Raw genomic sequence first — 18334 nt, 5'->3', positions numbered from 1 at the left:
AAATCGCTGTATAACCCTTTCCAGCTTTATGTAAATCAACAATTTTTGATCGTAGATCCTCTGAAAGCTCTTTTTGGCGAGGCATGGCTCACATACGCATATCCTTCTTGTGCAGAGCAAACTCAAAAAGTTTGAGTGGTTTTTATCAGTCAAAGTAGCTCTAGTCCACACCTCCAAACTCAGGTATGCTAACACCTGACTCCAATTAGCTTTTTTGAGATCACTAACTCAAGGGTTCACATACTTTATCCTTATACATATATATATATATATACACACACACACACACACACACACATATATATATATATATATATATATATATATGTATGTATGAAATGTCCCGGTACTATCGGAACAAAACTTCGAATCTTAGTTTTTGACAGTACCTGTTGCCCTTTGCATTGTGTGTAAAATTCATAATGAATAGGCCAAAAGAAATGGCCTAAAATTACTTGGAATCTGGTTACATAAGACTTTTTTCCTTCTCTTGTAAAGTTACCATTTTGGAGATAGTAGGTCTTGGTCTGCAGCTATATATATATATATATATATATATATATATATATATATATATATATATATATATATATATATACACCTTAGGATGCTACAAACTTGGGAAAAGGGTTAATCAGGGTTATATCATTACAATGAACATTCAAGAGTAAGTGCACATGAGCCAACACTGTGTATAGAACACCCTGCCTGTAATGGCTCATCAAGGATCAGAGTTCATACATAGTGTGTGTCTGTGTGTGTGCACGAGCAAGCTTGTATGTGCATTATGGCATAAGGTAGTTGAAGTTGAACAAATGGACGTCTTCATTTTTCATGGAACAATTTCGAAGCTTGGTTGCGCTCACAAGGCCTTGCACCTTCTCCGCCTTTTGTGCAATTCTTTGAACGACCAGTCTGTGAAGACTCTCTCCATCTGTACTCTGACTCATGGTTGAGCTCTGAATGTGTGGCCTTGGCTCTGTCCTTCTAGGTGCAGCGATGAAAAGATAATTCATTAGATGAGCAGAGCACAGGAAAGCTAGTTTATAGACATCTCCACACTCTCAACCAATTGCAGACAAACAGCACTTAGACTTGAAAGTTATGTGCACCTTCTGCATGTTGTCCAGATCTCTCTAAATGAGAAGCGGGAAAGTGGATCATAAAGCTTCATAAAAAAGTGTTGCTTATGCCAGGTTTGTTGCTTAGAACAGTGGTATACCTTGGTTTGTCTTTGTATGGATTTTTTTTTCTGTTTTGAGCCCTTCCATCCCCCCACCACACACATACACCACACACATACACATACACACACACACAACAAAATAATTTTTTCACTACCTAAAAAATTTTAACACAGTTCAGTCCAGCACAATGTCCTGAAGGTTAGGTGGTCAATACAAAATACATGGTTCTCAAATTGGGGCAAGCCGGAACTTATGTCCGTGCTTGGCTGCAAGGAGGATGGAGATGGTCAACCAGGACATGGCAACTCACCCCATCAATGTTACATGGCATGCAGAAATCATAGCCAACCAACTATGTAGTGATTGGCCCCATTTTTTTTTTTTTTGCCCAATTTGACTTGCATCTTGACTACGTTACACAAGTGTAGAACAAAATTATTCAAACAAAACACACTAGGCAGGTTAGCCTCAGTGAGCTAATTGGCCAGCCATGCAAACTTTTCAATGTAAAATGTGTTTGAGAAGTTTAAATATAATAATAATAATAATAATAATAATAATAATTTTATTTATATAGCACTTTTCATGCTGGTGGCAGCTCAAAGTGCTTTACAGACAGGTGATAAAACATAGTTATAGAAGAGATCATTAGTATTTAATTAGAATCAGAAGAAAATGAAGAATATTAAATTACAAGATAAACACCACGAGACATTCAGTTTTAGTTAAATGCTAATTTAAAGATATACATTTTTAGGTGCTTCTTAAAAGTGAGCACTGAGCTTGACTGTCTAATAAAGGTGGAATTGAGTTCCACAGTTTAGAAGCATAATAACTGAAAGAGGCCTCTCCATGTTTTCTGTATTTTACAGAGGGTATCTGTAGAAGGCCACTATCTGCAGATCTTAGATTACATGGTAGAACATAAACAGACAGACAATCTGTGATGTAAGCAGGTGCTAGGTTGTTTTGAGCTTTAAAGACTAGTAGCAGAACCTTGAAATCTATCCTGAATGATACAGGCAGCAAAGGCCCTAAGACCGAACCTTGGGGGACTCCACAAGAAACGGCAAATCGTTTTGATGAATGATTTCCAAGTGAAACCATGAACTGCGTATTACTTAAATATGATTTAAACCATTCCAAAACTGTGCCCAAGAGGCCGACCCAACATTCAAGATGCTGGAGTAAAATCTTGTGGTCAACGGTATCAAAGGCTGCACTAAGATCTAATAAAACCAAAATAGAAGGATTTCTATTGGTTTTATTTCTATAACGTACGAAACATCAGTAAATAATGCCTTTGTCTGGCTATAAACTTATTAGAGTCGTGCTTTTCTTTTTTTTGTTGTTAGCAGTGTAGCATTGTAGCATTTAGCATGCTAACTAGCCAGTTAACTGAGTAAGGTGATTAAGTTATATCAGCAGTCAAGCATAAAAGATGGAGTAGTTTGCAACTTAAAGCCCAGTAAATTAAATCTTATGGTTTTTAATGGTAAGCTTTTTTTTGTTTGAAAGGGAAATGAATCAGGTTGCAATGATTTCTAGGCAAGCTTTGATGCCGAAGTTGACAGTGATTCACTCAATTCTTCACCTCTCCGAGGGCTCATTTAACACCCTTCACTTGAGCTAATAAAGTAGTGGAATGGCCCCTAAGATGGTGCTGAGGATTCTCTCAAGGTGAAATGATAAGGCCAAGAGAATGAAAAACCAGTATTAAAATGGGCAGCTTGTTGGGGTCTGAAGATATAGCCTGCCCCCTTGGTGGCTCTACTGCATTTTCCTGCCAGTGCAGGCTCTGGCTCACAGCAGTAGTGAACTTTGAGGTCACGTCATTTCTGTCTGCCTTGACGACAGTTTGCTCCAGTGATGTTGCCATTACTAGGCTAACATGGTGCTGCAGATCCTCTGTTGTCAGTGCACTGAGAAATGCCAGTTAATGCTGCACCTTTTCAAGAAAGTGGGCATAGGCCTGCCTCACCAGAACTGCATGGGCTGGGAATTAGCTAATGCACCGCCATAGAGCTGTCTTGTATGCTGTTAGCAGTGAGTGTTTTAGCTCCCTTAGTAATGTTGAGCAGTATTTGCAACACTTTTCCCTCCAATGCCAGACTTAACTGCAGCACTATCATCTCAGCCGTCCACCAATAATGTCTTGCAGCCACGTTCAGCTGAACCCAGGGACTTTCATTATAATCGCAGGGTAGGCATATGACTCCAGCTGCCAGCGGAGCCAAAACACTCTACTCTTTGTCCACTCTCTACAGGCCTCTTGAGTGCTTGTCACTGCTTGCTGCCATGCCAGCTCTGAGTACTTGCTGCTGGGCTGGCTTGCTTTCTGCTGCTAGCTCAGTTCCACCCTCTTCAGGCCTCCCCAGCCCCAGCCAGAACTCTCTGTCAGAACTTCATTGCTGCTGGCTCCACCTTAGCTGACTCTGTCCATACTTCTTCTCACTATGGTTGCCAAAGACTGGTTCATTTTCTGCCATAGCTGCTCCACCATGAGCAAGCTCAAGCCATCCTACTTCTGACACAAGTGTGATGTTAGTAAAGAAGAGGCTGGAACAGGAAACATCTTGGAATTAAATAATCTTTTATTAACGTGTTCACACTCAAAGCTTAAAACTTAAATGCTTGGTGGTTAGATGGAGGAAAACAGTGTGCTTGGTGGTTAGATGGAGGAAAACAGTGTGCTGTTAACAAAGCTATAAACATTACTCAGCATAAAACTGTAAACATTACCCAACATAAAGCTTCCAATGCCATTCAACATGTACCTACAGAAACAAAAAGAAAAGCACATGCATAGCTAATAACAGACACTATTGTTTGTTGATCTCAACTTGGGAAGACATTTTGTGCAGCAGCTGAGCAAAGTGAAATAGGACAGGTACAGTAAAACTTAGAATCATGCTTAGAAGCAGGGGTGTAAAGAGTACTGAAAATCCCTACTTAAGTACTGTTACTGTAGTAATAATTTACTCAAGCACAAGTAAAAGTATTAGCAAATAAAATTACTCGTGTAATAGTAAATAAGTAGTTAGTTACAAAACGACTTAAGTACTACTTAAGTTACTTAGTTACTTTTTCATATTTCCGCTGTCACAACCTGAACATATTTCTGAGCTGACTCAGCTACATCATTGGAAATAATCTGTACAGGAAAACACTAAAGCAAAAGAGAGCTGAGACTGATCACAGTACGCTCTTCTAGTGCACATCTACACACTTTTCTGTGAACTGTGTAAGAACAAGGTTTACATTAAACTGCATGCATTTCATGGTTAGATGATTATATAAGACATCCTAGTTTATCTGTTTCCAATAAAGTATTTTAGAATCCCTAAAAGACTGTGTGGAGGTTCTTACTGTTTAATTAAGTTCATTTAAGAGGAAAAAAAAAGAGTTAAAATGATGAGTAGATTGCTTAATTAATAATGTAATAATGTAATAGGTGTGAACCCCTACAGAGAGTAAACTCATTCACAGCCTTCAAACTGTATATTCACTGATATCTATTCAGAACCTTTCTACCAGCAAAATCAGCAGCAACATCAACAATTTATCCAGCTTTGATTTTTTACTGCAATATATTTCACTAATCATGCTGATCACTTTATACAGAATCAGATATTATTACTGCATTTCACAGTTAAACAGCTACACAGCCTCTCACAGTTAAAGACAAACACCAAGGCAGAGGCGGGGGGAGAGGGAGAGAGAGAGGAAGAGACAGAGAAAGAGAGAGAGAGAGAGAGAGAGAGAGAGAGAGACAGACAGACAGTGTGAGTGATAGAGATAAAGAGAGACAGAGAGAGGGCGGGGAGGTGGGGAGGGATCAGATCAGGCCAGTCAACGACAGCGCGACAGAATCACTGTCCAGAGTTTATGAAGAACCTGTATTGGACTAGAATTCTTGTTTCACAGCCTTTCACAACCATTTATCTCCAAAACAGCAGCTAAGCTGTATTTTAAATGGTAAACTGTAGGCTGTGGGCAACACCTGTTACCTAAAGTAGCTGACAGACACTTGTAATTAAATATACACAACAGATTTCAAGTTTAATGAACAGAAGCATTATAAAAGAAAGAAGAAAACTGTAAACATGGTACTTGTTTAACTCAGATCAGCTAGCTCAGCTAATGGTGTCTTAGGCTGAAGTCAAGTTGTGAAAGCGGAGATCTCAGCAGGTTTCATGTTTGGTCGCTGATAATAACGTTGTTTTCTTTAGTTCATGTGAAAATGAATACAGATGACTGTTTGGACGCGGTGTGTTCCTCATTTGTGCTGGTTCAGTTCTCCTCTGTCCTTTGCTAAACTGAACATCTCTGTAGTGTTTTTCCTGCCAGAGCTGCTTTTTTTGATTGGCGAATTTTTAAATTTAACCGTGCTTTGTTCTTATTGGTTTCTAAGCTGATATGCTCATAATTTATTTTTACTCTGTAACGTTATGAAAATTAAAGTAGTGTTAGAAATTTGGCACCAAGAGTCAGGGGACTGGAGCTTCGGCATTGACTGGAGTTTATTTCCACATACAGAGTATGGGTACAGCGTGGTCGATCAGCAGTCAGTCAGCAGGATCAGGAGTCTAGTCTTATTCACGTGCATGCAGACAATCATACACGGGCACAGCTTGGTTATAAGTGTGTCACCAGTCTGGTCTGGTCACCAGTCTAGTCTAGTCCAGTCTGCAGTCCAGTCTAACAAGAATATTTTAGAAGAACCTTATAAACTAAGGAGGGGGACAGAGGAACAAAAGGACTTTGAGGAGGGGTAAGGAGGGGTTGTAGACGGGGGATATGAATAGAGATGTAGGGAGTAGAGTTAAGGGGGGTTGATGGTATCACCTTAAGGTCGTGAGACAAAGGGTCATTTAAATACAAACGAAGAAGTGATCGGACAAGGTGAGAGTGCGACCAGTTTCACCTTTCTGCCATTTGCTCTCTACAATGAAAATGGTTTAGACCTTAAGAAGATAACATATATTGAGAATATTTTCTCTCAGTAGCGAAGTAAAAGTATTTCATTAAAAATGAACTCAAGTAAGAGTAAAAGTACTATGATTTAATTCTACTCCAAAAAGTACCGTTACAGGGAAACTGTACTCAATTACAGTAACGAGAGTAAATGTAATTTGTTACTTACACCTCTACTTATAAGCATGTTAATATCGCAGTTTATTTAGGAAAAAGCTCATAGACTAAGACTCAAGGACCTTTGCACCTCCATGTATAAAAATATGATTCAGAAACAAACTTGTTCATTTTCTTTTGCTCCAATGGTAATAGAGCATGAAATGAAGGCTGAAATGTTTAAAATCACTGCTTAATTTGGCTTTTTTTGGTGTACACAAAGGGAATACCACTGACATCATATATTCAGTGTCCCATCTGGAAAAGATTCTGCATTAAACAAACATCTCTAAAACAATAGTAATTGTTTTTTCAAGAAGATCTTCCAAAAAAGTTTATAAAAACCAAAACTACTCCCAGCCCCAACCACTTACAAATATCATTACATCTGCTAAACTATATAAATTAAAGTTTTGGTGAACATATAGCATTGCAATTCATGGATATTAATTAATATCAGCCGTCTACATCTCTAATGAACAAAGGTTTTAAAAGCTTCTCTGTGTAATGAGATATTGAAGCCCTAGTAAAAAAGTCCTTGTATACATTTCTTATTATGTTTCTCTGTCTCAGATCAACACTAATTAGCAAAAGTTTGGAAAGACAAACTAGCAGGAAGCATTATCAAGGTCCCTGTGAATAATTCAGCACTCTCCGTACTTCTAAAAACCCAATTCAGTTCTGTAATTGAATAGGCCTACAGTGTTCCAAGATATATTTCATTATACTATTTGTTCGTAATTGAGCTGCTGAGGAGATATGTGCAATTAACATGCTAGTGAAGCTACATCTGCAAATTTATTAGAAACCCCGACCTTGTTGGTCCATCCTACACATTTAGATTGTTGGCACATCTGTTGATGCACCTATTGGTGTTAGCGTTTCTCTAGCCCTTCATTGGTGGTCAGTTTCTGGTGGTCAGTTTCTTTCCTGGACATTTTTTGACGGTGGACCCCACTCAGTTTTGCATTGACATTAATGTGTGTAAAAGCCACAGCAATGCTGCTGTGCTTCATACACTCGTGCCAGAGCTACTACCATGATACTGCAACATCAATGTCACTGCTTTTTTGAGAACAGTCCACCACTCACATGATATCAGGTCAGCAACGTCCCTGTGGTCAGAAACTAACTCATAATGAATGTGCTAGAAGGTAGCTCAAAAACTGTTCCTGGCAGCAGATGGGCCTCCAGGGACCTACAGTGCCCTCTGTAATATTTGGGACAAAGGCTTTTTTTAATTTGCCTTTGTACTACACAGTTTTAAATTTGTACTCAAACAGTTCACTTGTGGTTAAAGTGAACATTCTTAGATTTTAATAATAGATATTTATGCATTTTATTTTTACCACATTTTATTTTATGTTTAATTGCTTCATTAGTGCAGGTATAAGAATGCTTTCACCATCTAATCTTGATTCTAGGCTTTTGGTCACCTTTGGAGGCTGCTTTTGCTTTTGTCAAAATGAGGGCCAGAGTTGTGTCAGTGAAAGTCATCAGTCAAACATTAGGCTTACCAAAATCACATTATTAAGAAAGAGAGAACTGGTGAGTGCTGTAACCATAAAGGGTAAGCAAAGGAAGACTTCCACAGCTGATGACAGAAGAATTCTCACCATAATGAATACAAATTTCTGTGCACCTGTTTGACAGATCAGAAACACTCTTCAGGAGGCAGTTGAATATTTGTCAGTCAGTACTGTCTGCAGAAAACTTCATGAACAGAAATACAGAGGTTACGCTGCAAGATGCAAACCACTAGTCAGCCACAAAAACAGAAACATCTTATCAGCTCAAGTTCAGGAAAAAGCTTCCAAACTCACTCGATGTTGCTTCATCCGACAGCAATACAGTGATCCCAAACATGCTGCCAAACTAACAGACAGGTAAGCAGACCTCATAAAGTGACCGGTGAATTGAAATACAGGGCAATTGTTTCTCACAAACTGGAAGATCACCGTAGTTTACACACTACATAAAGATATACTATTAACATACTGCTAACAGAGTTGGAAGTTGAGAAGAAATGTCCACCTTCTATTTACATGAGTGAACATTGGCTAGATGAAGGGTTCATCATTTTGTTAACCCTAAAGTCAACCTGAATTCAGAAACAACCCTTTTTTTCATGTTAGGCTGCGTTCAGATGGCTGAGCGTTTTACTGCAAAAAAAATAAAACAAAACAAAAAACAACTGAACTGCAAGGAATCAGCCTGTGACGAGTTTTGAGAAGCAGAGAAGGAGCACAGTGGATCTTTATGGGTGGCGTTATGGGCAGAAAGTCAAACATCACTAAATGGATAGACTAGTTTAGTTCTTTCTACTTAGCCCATGCAACTATTAGCAGTATTAAGTGCCTTGAATGCAACAACCAGCAAAGACACACAACATTAAAGTAAATTACTCACCAGGCTACAGCAGTGACGAGCACTCACTGTCCACTTCTAAAGGTTTTTTAAACTTTGGTGATAGCAATGTAGAGGATGGTACATATGTGGGTGTTTTCTAAATTGCAAATGTGAGCAAATCTTTCCTATTGTACAATATAAGTTCGTTCTCCAGTTTGGTTTTACCTGCCCTCCTTTTTGATTGGTTACCTCAGGAAAAGTGACACATGATGAGCGGATCTTTTCAGCTGAAGTTAAACGTTCTTCAACTTGATCCACGAGGATCCATGGTGGAAAAAACGCTCTCTGCGGCAAAAAGAGTGAAGCCCATTCTTTTGCCCTCAGACTGTACAAGTACTCTAAAATAACTAATAACTGTGTGTTATATGGCCATTCTTCAAGACCTGTTTCAACAAGTCTCAGCTGAGACTCACCCTGGAAATGAAGCTCATTGGCCGACTTGAGTTCCTCAAGCTTTATTGCACTTTGGCACCTCCTCTGGTGCAGTACCAACCACCTGTAGAGGAATTTCGACCTGTTACAGATACAAGCATCACTCAGCCCTTCAAATTCCACTGATAAAGCCACCAAAAATGACTCTTGAACCCCTTATAATCCCAGGCCTATTACATACTAAAGCTTATTATTCTGTAACTACAGGGACAATACAAACTAGCTGAGCTATTCTTAGGGTATAGAAGTGCATAATAAAACTTTAAGCCTGTTGATGTGCCTTGGCTATTTAAGGGGTTAATAAAGGGTCAATGTGGTAATTTTGAACAACAACAAAATGTAATGTTGGCAGGAAAGTGTGCTAATAACTTGCAAAACCACAATTGCAAAAATCAGGGAATGGCTAAAGCTTCCTCCTCAGAGTCCCTTCCCTGACACTAAAGAAATTGCGTAATGATTTCCAATCTTGACTTTCTCTTACAAAAAATCACACAAGTTTCACATGTGAGAAAGCACATGTGGTTTTGCACACTTCACATGTTAAAATGTGTTAATATGTCACATAAAAAATTGTGATCACGTGAAAATGAGGTTTTGCACACACTGAATTTTTTGTACAGCTAGACATTCTTGAAAATATGAGTTTGCCAAGTAGTATCTTCAAAATAGTTCACTACTTTTCACTTTTAACTTCTCTACATTTAAGTGTGTGATCAAAACTATAATTATAAACTCTGATACGGCTGATCTGATACAAAATGGGACTGACAGGTTAGGAAACTGGCAGCCCATGGTAAGTTAGCACTAAACTAGATTGAAAAATATGCCTAAGGGTAGATTAAGGTAGACCTGTTTATTTGCCTCTGTGTATGGCCGCTTTTAATATAGGCTGCTGCTTTTTGTTTACAAGAATCATGCTCTTATGAATTGATATTATTGCACTCCTGTGGAGTTGTATGCAACTATAGCAGGCACCAAGGACACCTGCGGTTTCAGACTGAATAGCTGCGTATGCTGCATATACTGCAAGTGAGGTTTTAATCAATTACCTTCCTGCTTTCTAACATGTAACTGGAGACTAGCAATGTCCCTGTGTTAGTACCCTTTTTTTCTTCAAGACTGAAAAAAATTAGGTCACAATATTAGGTAGCTTCACAGCTTTTTTTTTTTTTGATACAAAGCACCTCATAGACCTCGCTTGTAACTCACTCACTCACTCACATACTCACTCACTCACTCACTCATATTTAACAAGATTGCCACAAGGGGGAGATACTGGCACTCTAGGGAGAATTCCCGGTGGGCCAATAAGAGAGTGAGAAAGAGAAAAATGCATGGTGCTTTAGTCTTGTAGATAAAAACTGGAAGGTGCCAGAGACAAACAGCATATACCGGGCGAATACTGGAGTGCATATATCTAGACACGTTAGTGGTCCAGTGCATTTTCATTGTATGGACATTCCCGCAAATGCCACAGCCCCCAGGACAAAACATAACGATAACTGCCATGAACGTTAACCCATGAAGGCTAGCTAGAGAGAGATGGAGAAAGCCTCCAAAGCGTGAATAAATACTTATGCTCTAAGGCTACAGAGGTCTAGCACTATCACACACTGGCTAATTAAGAAGCTAGCTAACTTTCAGTCACTCCAATTCTCAGGCATGTTACAGCATCTTTGACATGTTCACGCTCATGTATTTTTATGTATTTTAACATGTGTTTTTTTTTGTTAAAAAATGTGTTAAGTCATGTCAAAGTTTATTTATATAGCACTTTTTACAACAGGCGTTGTCACAAAGCAGCTTTACAGAAAAATCCGGGTCTGAGCCGCCATGAGCAAGCCAATGGCGACAGTGACAAGAAAAAATCCTTAAATGCAAGACGAAGAAACCTTGAGTGGAACCAAGACTCAAAAGGGGAACCCATCCTCCATAAAATACAGAAATGGAAAAAAACAGGCGAAGCAATGGTTATAGTTAAACATACATAGAAATATACATAATGCAAGTACACAAACGCAGATTCATCGTGCTACACAGACATGGTTTTGCATGTTGATGCATTCTAAAATGTGTCACGACACAATTCATAATGCAACGCAAGCACAAGCTGCATTCTGAGCGTTACAGAAAGGGGATGCTATAGCGACAGCCAAACTGTTTCATACAACCAATATGCTTTCCCCCAGTCAACTTTCATAGAAGATGAGCAGTTGGACAAGTATTTAGCTTAATAAGTATACACATTCTCACATTATTCAACCCCCCAACCTACATGAGTCAGCTGGGATAAAACAAACAAACCAAACAAACAAAATAAAACAAATTACTAATGGGGTCTACATGCTGCTGCTTCGCATCAATGAGACTTTGTGTCCGTATTAGCATATCTACATTTGAGTCCATCAGACTATTCTGGACATTATGATGAAAAATGAGCCTTTTAGAGCAAGATATATCCATGAGATTTTTCTCATGTCGTCTCCCTGTAAACACGTGCCAAAACAGTGGGCTGTGATTGGACATCTGGCACGTGAATCAAATAACCTCTTCTGACAAGGTACATTGTTCAAACAAGGATATTTAAATTTTTCTCAGTAATATATGAGCTCCCAGTACTGCAGCAGATTGTTAAACTAAAATTTAAATTTGTTGTTTAGTTAACAAAAACATTGACATAACACCATATTTTACATTTTGGCAATGCAATGAAACATCCTGTGTATCTTTTGCACTAGGCCTATGCTTGGTTGATCCTTCGAATTTGATACTTATTACTTTTCTTTTGGCATAATGTTCAAATATAATCAGGTAATCATTTGTGTTACACAATGAGTCACACAGTGATTACATTTACATTTGATTTACATTCTTTCATGAGGTTTGTGACTATATACACAACAATAACCTTTCATCAAATCAGATTATTGCACAGAGCTGTAGATGATTCTGTAATAATGGAGAAAGCTGTATCATATCTTAAAAACAATATCCAGAATGCCTGGTATTTGAACAGAGGTGATCAAATCTTGAGGCAGATAACCTATCAAGGAATGGGTATAAATAGATTATATTTATCATTTGACAATGTTTTGGTGTTCCCAAAAAACCTGACACATTGAACAAAACATCTTAAAAAACCTTCTGGCATCTAGCTTGTAGTATTTCAGTCTTCCCTGTTCAAGTTATTATTGAATAAAAAACCAGCAATATGACAAGTGATTTGTCAACTTTTGAATGGTAGTGTACAATATGAACACAAATTTGGTATGGATTGAAAATTTTGAATTTGTATTTTCAACTGTATTTTTCTGCAAATGAAAAATGATTAACATACGTTTAACATGCTTTTATTATCATTGGTGACAAATGCAGCTTCTAAGGGTTTATCTAGTGTATTCCTCTATGTACTCTCGTTTGAAACAGGAATGTCTCTTCTAAACTCAGTACCAGTAGTCATCTAACTGCTGCTTTCTCTCTCTCTCTCTCCCTCTCCTTCTCTTTCTCTCTCTCTCTCTCTCTCTCTCTCAACTGTAGGTGAATCAGGTTACCCACAGTTCATCCCAATTGCTGCCTCTCCATCACCCTGCCGCCTCCTCAGGTGCAGTATCCGTCAGCATCGGCCACCCCAACCGGGTAAGATTGATGACCATGGCCTTTACTGTTGCCGCTTCACCAGCATGCACTGCCAATTTTACATATTAATTTATGGCCTGCAGCACTGTAATTGAGAGAGGGGGAGGAGCAGGCGCTTTGGAAGGGGGATGAAAGCCGCTCTGTCTCTGATTTATGCTCCTTTCATCACCTTTTATAGGGTCCGTTTGAGCAGGCCATGTATACGTTGCCTTCACAGGTGAGTGGGAGAGGGTCATGTTTGCATAAAAGGCTAAATTATGGGCCTAATAGTGTCGCCAAAGCAAGAGCAGCCATTGGGAAGCAAGAAAGGCCAAAGAGACAGAGCTGGAAATGTCACTTATGAAAGAGCATGCATTTTCCCTTTGACATAAACTGTAGTTTTACAGCTATGAAAAAGGTTATTCATGTAATGATTAATGTGGCGTCAGTACACACTTCATTAGAACTCTTCAATAACTATTAGTTAAAGGAATGGTTCACTGAAAAATCTAATTTACACAGTTTTCTTTATACCTTAAACATAATTAATATAGAGATTTGGTGTCAGATTTTTGTCTTTAGTTTTGCAGCACAACTACAAAACTAATATACCAGTTACAGGTCACAGTGTTAAGATAGGTCAGACTTTTTCTTGTGCATTTGAATATTAGAATGTTAGAATTCTTCGTTGTCATTTACAAAGTGAATAGTTTCCATTATCTACAAATGCAGCTCTGCAGATCTGTATTTTAAACCAGAAACGCGATGTTATGTAGCAACTCTGAACATACACTGTAGCATTCTGATGTGTATAATTTGTAGATTTTGACAAAAAGTTGTATCATGCCATTCCATCAATTTTTCTAAATTTCTCCATAATTAAATGTAAACAAAGCCATTCAGACTGTTTTTGTAGACATAGCGATCCCTGGTTCCTGTAACTATCATTGTCTAGAATGAGTTGCTAAGTTTCTCTACAAGCACCATTTCACATCTAAACACTCAAAAAAGTGTGTTTACATCTTAATAACTGAATTATGCAGAAATATGGAACATTCAGTGCAATTATTTTTAAATTTGAATGGGATTTTTGGTAAAATTCTATAAAATCTGTCCAGGACATGCATTTGTGAACAGTGCACGTATAAATTGATTGAAGCTTTGCTGTAACATAAAAGCAACTAAAAGCAAAGTAATTGGAATAGTAAGCTAGTCCAAGCAGATATTCCAATAGTTTCCAATAAGGCAGCATCAATTTACAAGCCTGTGCCTGGTTTGAAAACCGGCTAAAAAATTATATGGATGTTGCAAATTGTTTCTTTCAATGCAGGACTACACATAGAGCAAATAACATTAGTGTAAAGAGCAATGCAACTACACATAGTAATACCTGCTGCAAAAGGAACATGGCTGTGCAATTCTGTTTAACAACTACACTCTTACAAATTATGGTTCTTTAAGGGTTCCTTGATAAAGAAAATGGTTCTATATTAAACCATGAACACTCAAAGAACCCTGCATGATTAAAGGGTTCTTTACAACGTGAAAGGGTTAAGATTGATGGAGAACGTGCTGTAGATGGTCCAATATGGAACCTTTTTGTAGAGAATTCTATATAGCACCGAGTGCTATATAGAACCCTTTTCAAAAAGGTTCTATATAGAACTACAACCCCATTTTCAAAAATGTAAATAAAAACAAAATTCAATGATGTGCAAATCATTAAAACCCTATATTTAATTGAAAATATTACAAAGACAACATATCAAGTGTTTAAACTGAGAATTTTTTTTGTTTTTTGAAAAATATATGCCCATTTTGAATTTGATGCCAACAACACGTTACAAAAAAGTTGGGACGGGGGCATGTTTACCACTGTGTTTCATCACTTCTTCTTTTAACAACACTCTGTAAGCAATGGGAACTGAGGATACCAACTGCTGAAGTTTTGAAAGTGAAATGTTTTCCCATTTTTTCTTAACATAGGATTCCAGCTGCTCAACAGTTCATGGTCTACTTTGTTGTATTTTTAATATTATAATGTGCCAAATGTTGTCAGCGGGGGACAGATCAGGACTGCAGGCAGGCCAATTTAGTGCCCAGACTCTTATGGAGCCACGTTGTAATACATGCAGAATGTGGTTTGACATTGTCTTGCTGAGAGCAGGGCCTTCCCTGAAAAAGACGTCATCTGGATGGCAGAATATGTTGCCAAAACATGTATATATGATTCAGCATTAACGATGCCTTCACAGATGTGCCAATCACCCATGCCATGTGCACTAATACAGCCCTATACCATCATGAATACTGCCTTTTGAACTGTGCACTGATAACAAGCTAGGTGGTCTTTAGCCCAGAGAATGCAGTGTCCATGAAAAAGAAATTCAAATGTTGATTCGTCAGACCACAGGACACTTTTCCACTTCCCCAGTCCATTTTAAATGAGCTCAGGCCCAGAAGAGGTGGCGGTGTTTCCGGATCCTGTTTATTTATGGTTTCTTCTTTGCATTTAAGAGTTTTAATTAGGATTTGTGGATGCAAGTTTTTCTGAGCCCATGGAGTGATCTCCACTACAGAATCATGTCTGTTTTTAATGCAGTGCCATCTGAAGGCCCGAAGATCACGGTCAGCAAATACTGGTTTTCAGCCTTGTATACAGAGATTTCTCCAGATTCTCTGAATCTTCTAATGTTATTATGTACCGTAGATGATGAAAAACAAAAGTTCTTTGCTATTTTATGTTGAGAAATGTTATTCTTAAATTGTTGCACTTTTTGATCATGCAGTCTTTCACAGAGTGGTGAACCCCTCCTCATCTTTACTTCTGAAAGACTCAGCCTCTCTGGGATGCTTTTTTATACTCAGTCATGTTACTGACCTGTTGCCAATCAACCACCAGGTGTCTTTTAAGCATTACACAACTTTACCAGCCTTTTGTTGCCCCCGTCCCAATTTTTTTGGACTGTGTTGCAGGTATCAAGTTCAAAATGGGCATATATTTTTCAAAAAACAATAACATTTCTCAGTTTTAACATTTGATACGTTTTCTTTGAAGCATTTTCTATTAAATATAGGGTTTAAATGATTAGCACATCATTGCATTTTGTTTTAATTTACATTTTTCACAGCGTCCCAACTTTTTTGGAAATGGGGTTGTATATAAAACACATTCTCCATCAGTCTGAATAATCCTTTCATGATGTGAAGAACCCTTTAATTATGCATTGTTCTTTGAGTGTTCATGGTTCTGTATAGAATCATTTTCTTTACTGAAACACCCTTGGAGAACCATCCTTTTTAAGTGTGTAGTCTAATCTAACAACAACCAATGGATTCTTATGCTTTTCCATTGCATTAACAGGTTGCTCTTCTATATTCTCTGTAGCTGGAGATGATAACAGGTTAAACGGCTCAGCAGATAATGCAGTTAACAGGCTCCTACAATAATATTCAGATACAGGCTTTAAGTTCAAATCTGTAATTCAATGCAGAAGTGCAGTATGAGTCAAGCATTCAGGCCTGTAGTATTCTCTTGGTGAGCAGCACATATGCACTCTCTAACTTATTGAAAATATGCTGAATGATGACTCATCTGATTATATCACTTTTTTCCATTCTGCACAAGCATCACAGTCATTGAATGCTCGCTTTTGATAAGTTTTCAACTCCATTTACTGATGTCTTTTCCATAGATCTAAATGGAATAAAGATGTCACATTAATCACTCTTCCAGTTGAAATACTAGCTAGTTGAGAAGTTTTTGTGATTGAAGCTCCTGCCATTCATGAATCCTGTTTCAAAGTCACTTAGATCTTTCCCTTTTGCCATCTTGATGAGAAATCGAGATCAACTGGGCCACAGACCATGGTAAAATGTTAACTGCTTAAAGGAGCATTGGTCAAGATTCAAGATACGCAACTTAAATTGGTGAACTAAAACAATACTGGAATTTTTTGTACTGTTTGGATTTGCCTCCCATTCACACCCAACAAAAAGTATGTCTGTGGAATCGATGGTGCCCACTGGAGTTCATATAGAGTTTATTGTCTAGCTTTTTATTAAGTATATTGCCTTACTTTGGGATTTAGATGTAGATGATAAAAGTATGACATGATGCTATGTTTGCTTCAGAAGTAGTCAAAATACCCAATATAGCCTATATCTCAATAGAACACATAATGTTTGTTGCTTTTCATAGCAACAAACAGTGTCACAAGTTTTGAACAGTGAATAACATGGCTATAGGATAATTTATCTCAAGGTGGTTGTGTTTGCTTTGAGGAACCTAGTTAAAAGACAGAAGCATCAAGAGATGGCTACAGTCTGCTCTATTCCCAGCAAAGTATTGATTTATTCAACTTGTACCCTGTATTTCATTGGTTTAACAGTGTCAACTGACAACATAGCTCACCAGCTAAACGCAGAAGGTCTGCCCTCTAAATGCTATGTTAGTCAATTAGTGAGCACTCATAACTGCCTCATGCAGTGCTGTGAAAATGCTAAAAAGAAAAATGACTAACAGTTCTGACTGGTCAGCGCAGCATTTTTTCATTTAAAAAAGCAGGACAGATGAAGTTCATGCCTTCATGCTCAGAAATTATTTACTGACTGCACTGAGACACTGGAGGTCAGATTATTCTCTGTCACCTCAGTGTATAAGCTAATGACAGATCTGAATGGCAAACTTGAGAGAAGACTTAGGGATCACTTTTTTGGCTTTGCTGTGAACACCAGGCTGAGACAGCTCCAGATCTAGCTAGAAAATGTGAGGCTGACTTCGTTCTTTTCTATGAAAGGGCAATGAAATATGTAAATGACAGATATGACTTTTCTGCAAAGAGCTTTCACTGCCAATTTTCTGAACTGAGTCTTGTACATCCTGTGCCATTTGAAGAATTTTGTGAAGCAGTATAGGCCAAGATATTGATATGGATGGACTTTACAAAGATTATGCCATTGTGGAGACATTTCTGAGTTCTCCAGAGGCAGAGAACTGCAACACTGAGGAGAAGTATCTCAAGTTGTTCGCCAAGGCTGAGATGCCACCCAAGAACATCAAGATTGTAAGTGCCTATGTATTCTCCATTCCATGCAGCAACGCTCACACAAAGCGTGTTTTTTCAATGATGAGTACAGCATTGGGAATGAGAGAAATCATCATGAGGTAGATAAAGTCAAAGCAGAGCTCTAGATCTGTGTGAACCTCACAGAAGGCTGTACAGAGATGTAACACAAATTCCTGGCCAATAGCAAGCTCTTGGAGGCAGTAAGGTACAGAGTCAAATATCACAAACAGGCATTGGTTTGGTGAGTAAAACATTAATTTATGTTATAGATTTCTAGTTTAAATTGGCCAACTCTGTTATATAGGTTATGGTTTCCATTCTGTGTGTTGTGGTATCATGTCCCCCTGTCCCTGGTATGATGTGCTCCTTTTGGGGGTGTGATGTCCTCCTTTTTGAGGTTACGAAAGTGGCCACCCTAATGGAAAGTCAGCCATTCAGACAATTCAGTGCACTTACCTACTGGTCCTTGGTCCATGTAGCCAATTCTCC

This window comes from Colossoma macropomum, unplaced genomic scaffold (genome assembly GCF_904425465.1).
Source record: "Colossoma macropomum unplaced genomic scaffold, Colossoma_macropomum, whole genome shotgun sequence".
Classification (NCBI taxonomy): Eukaryota; Metazoa; Chordata; class Actinopteri; order Characiformes; family Serrasalmidae; genus Colossoma; species Colossoma macropomum.
This window is presented reverse-complemented; position numbering follows the sequence as displayed.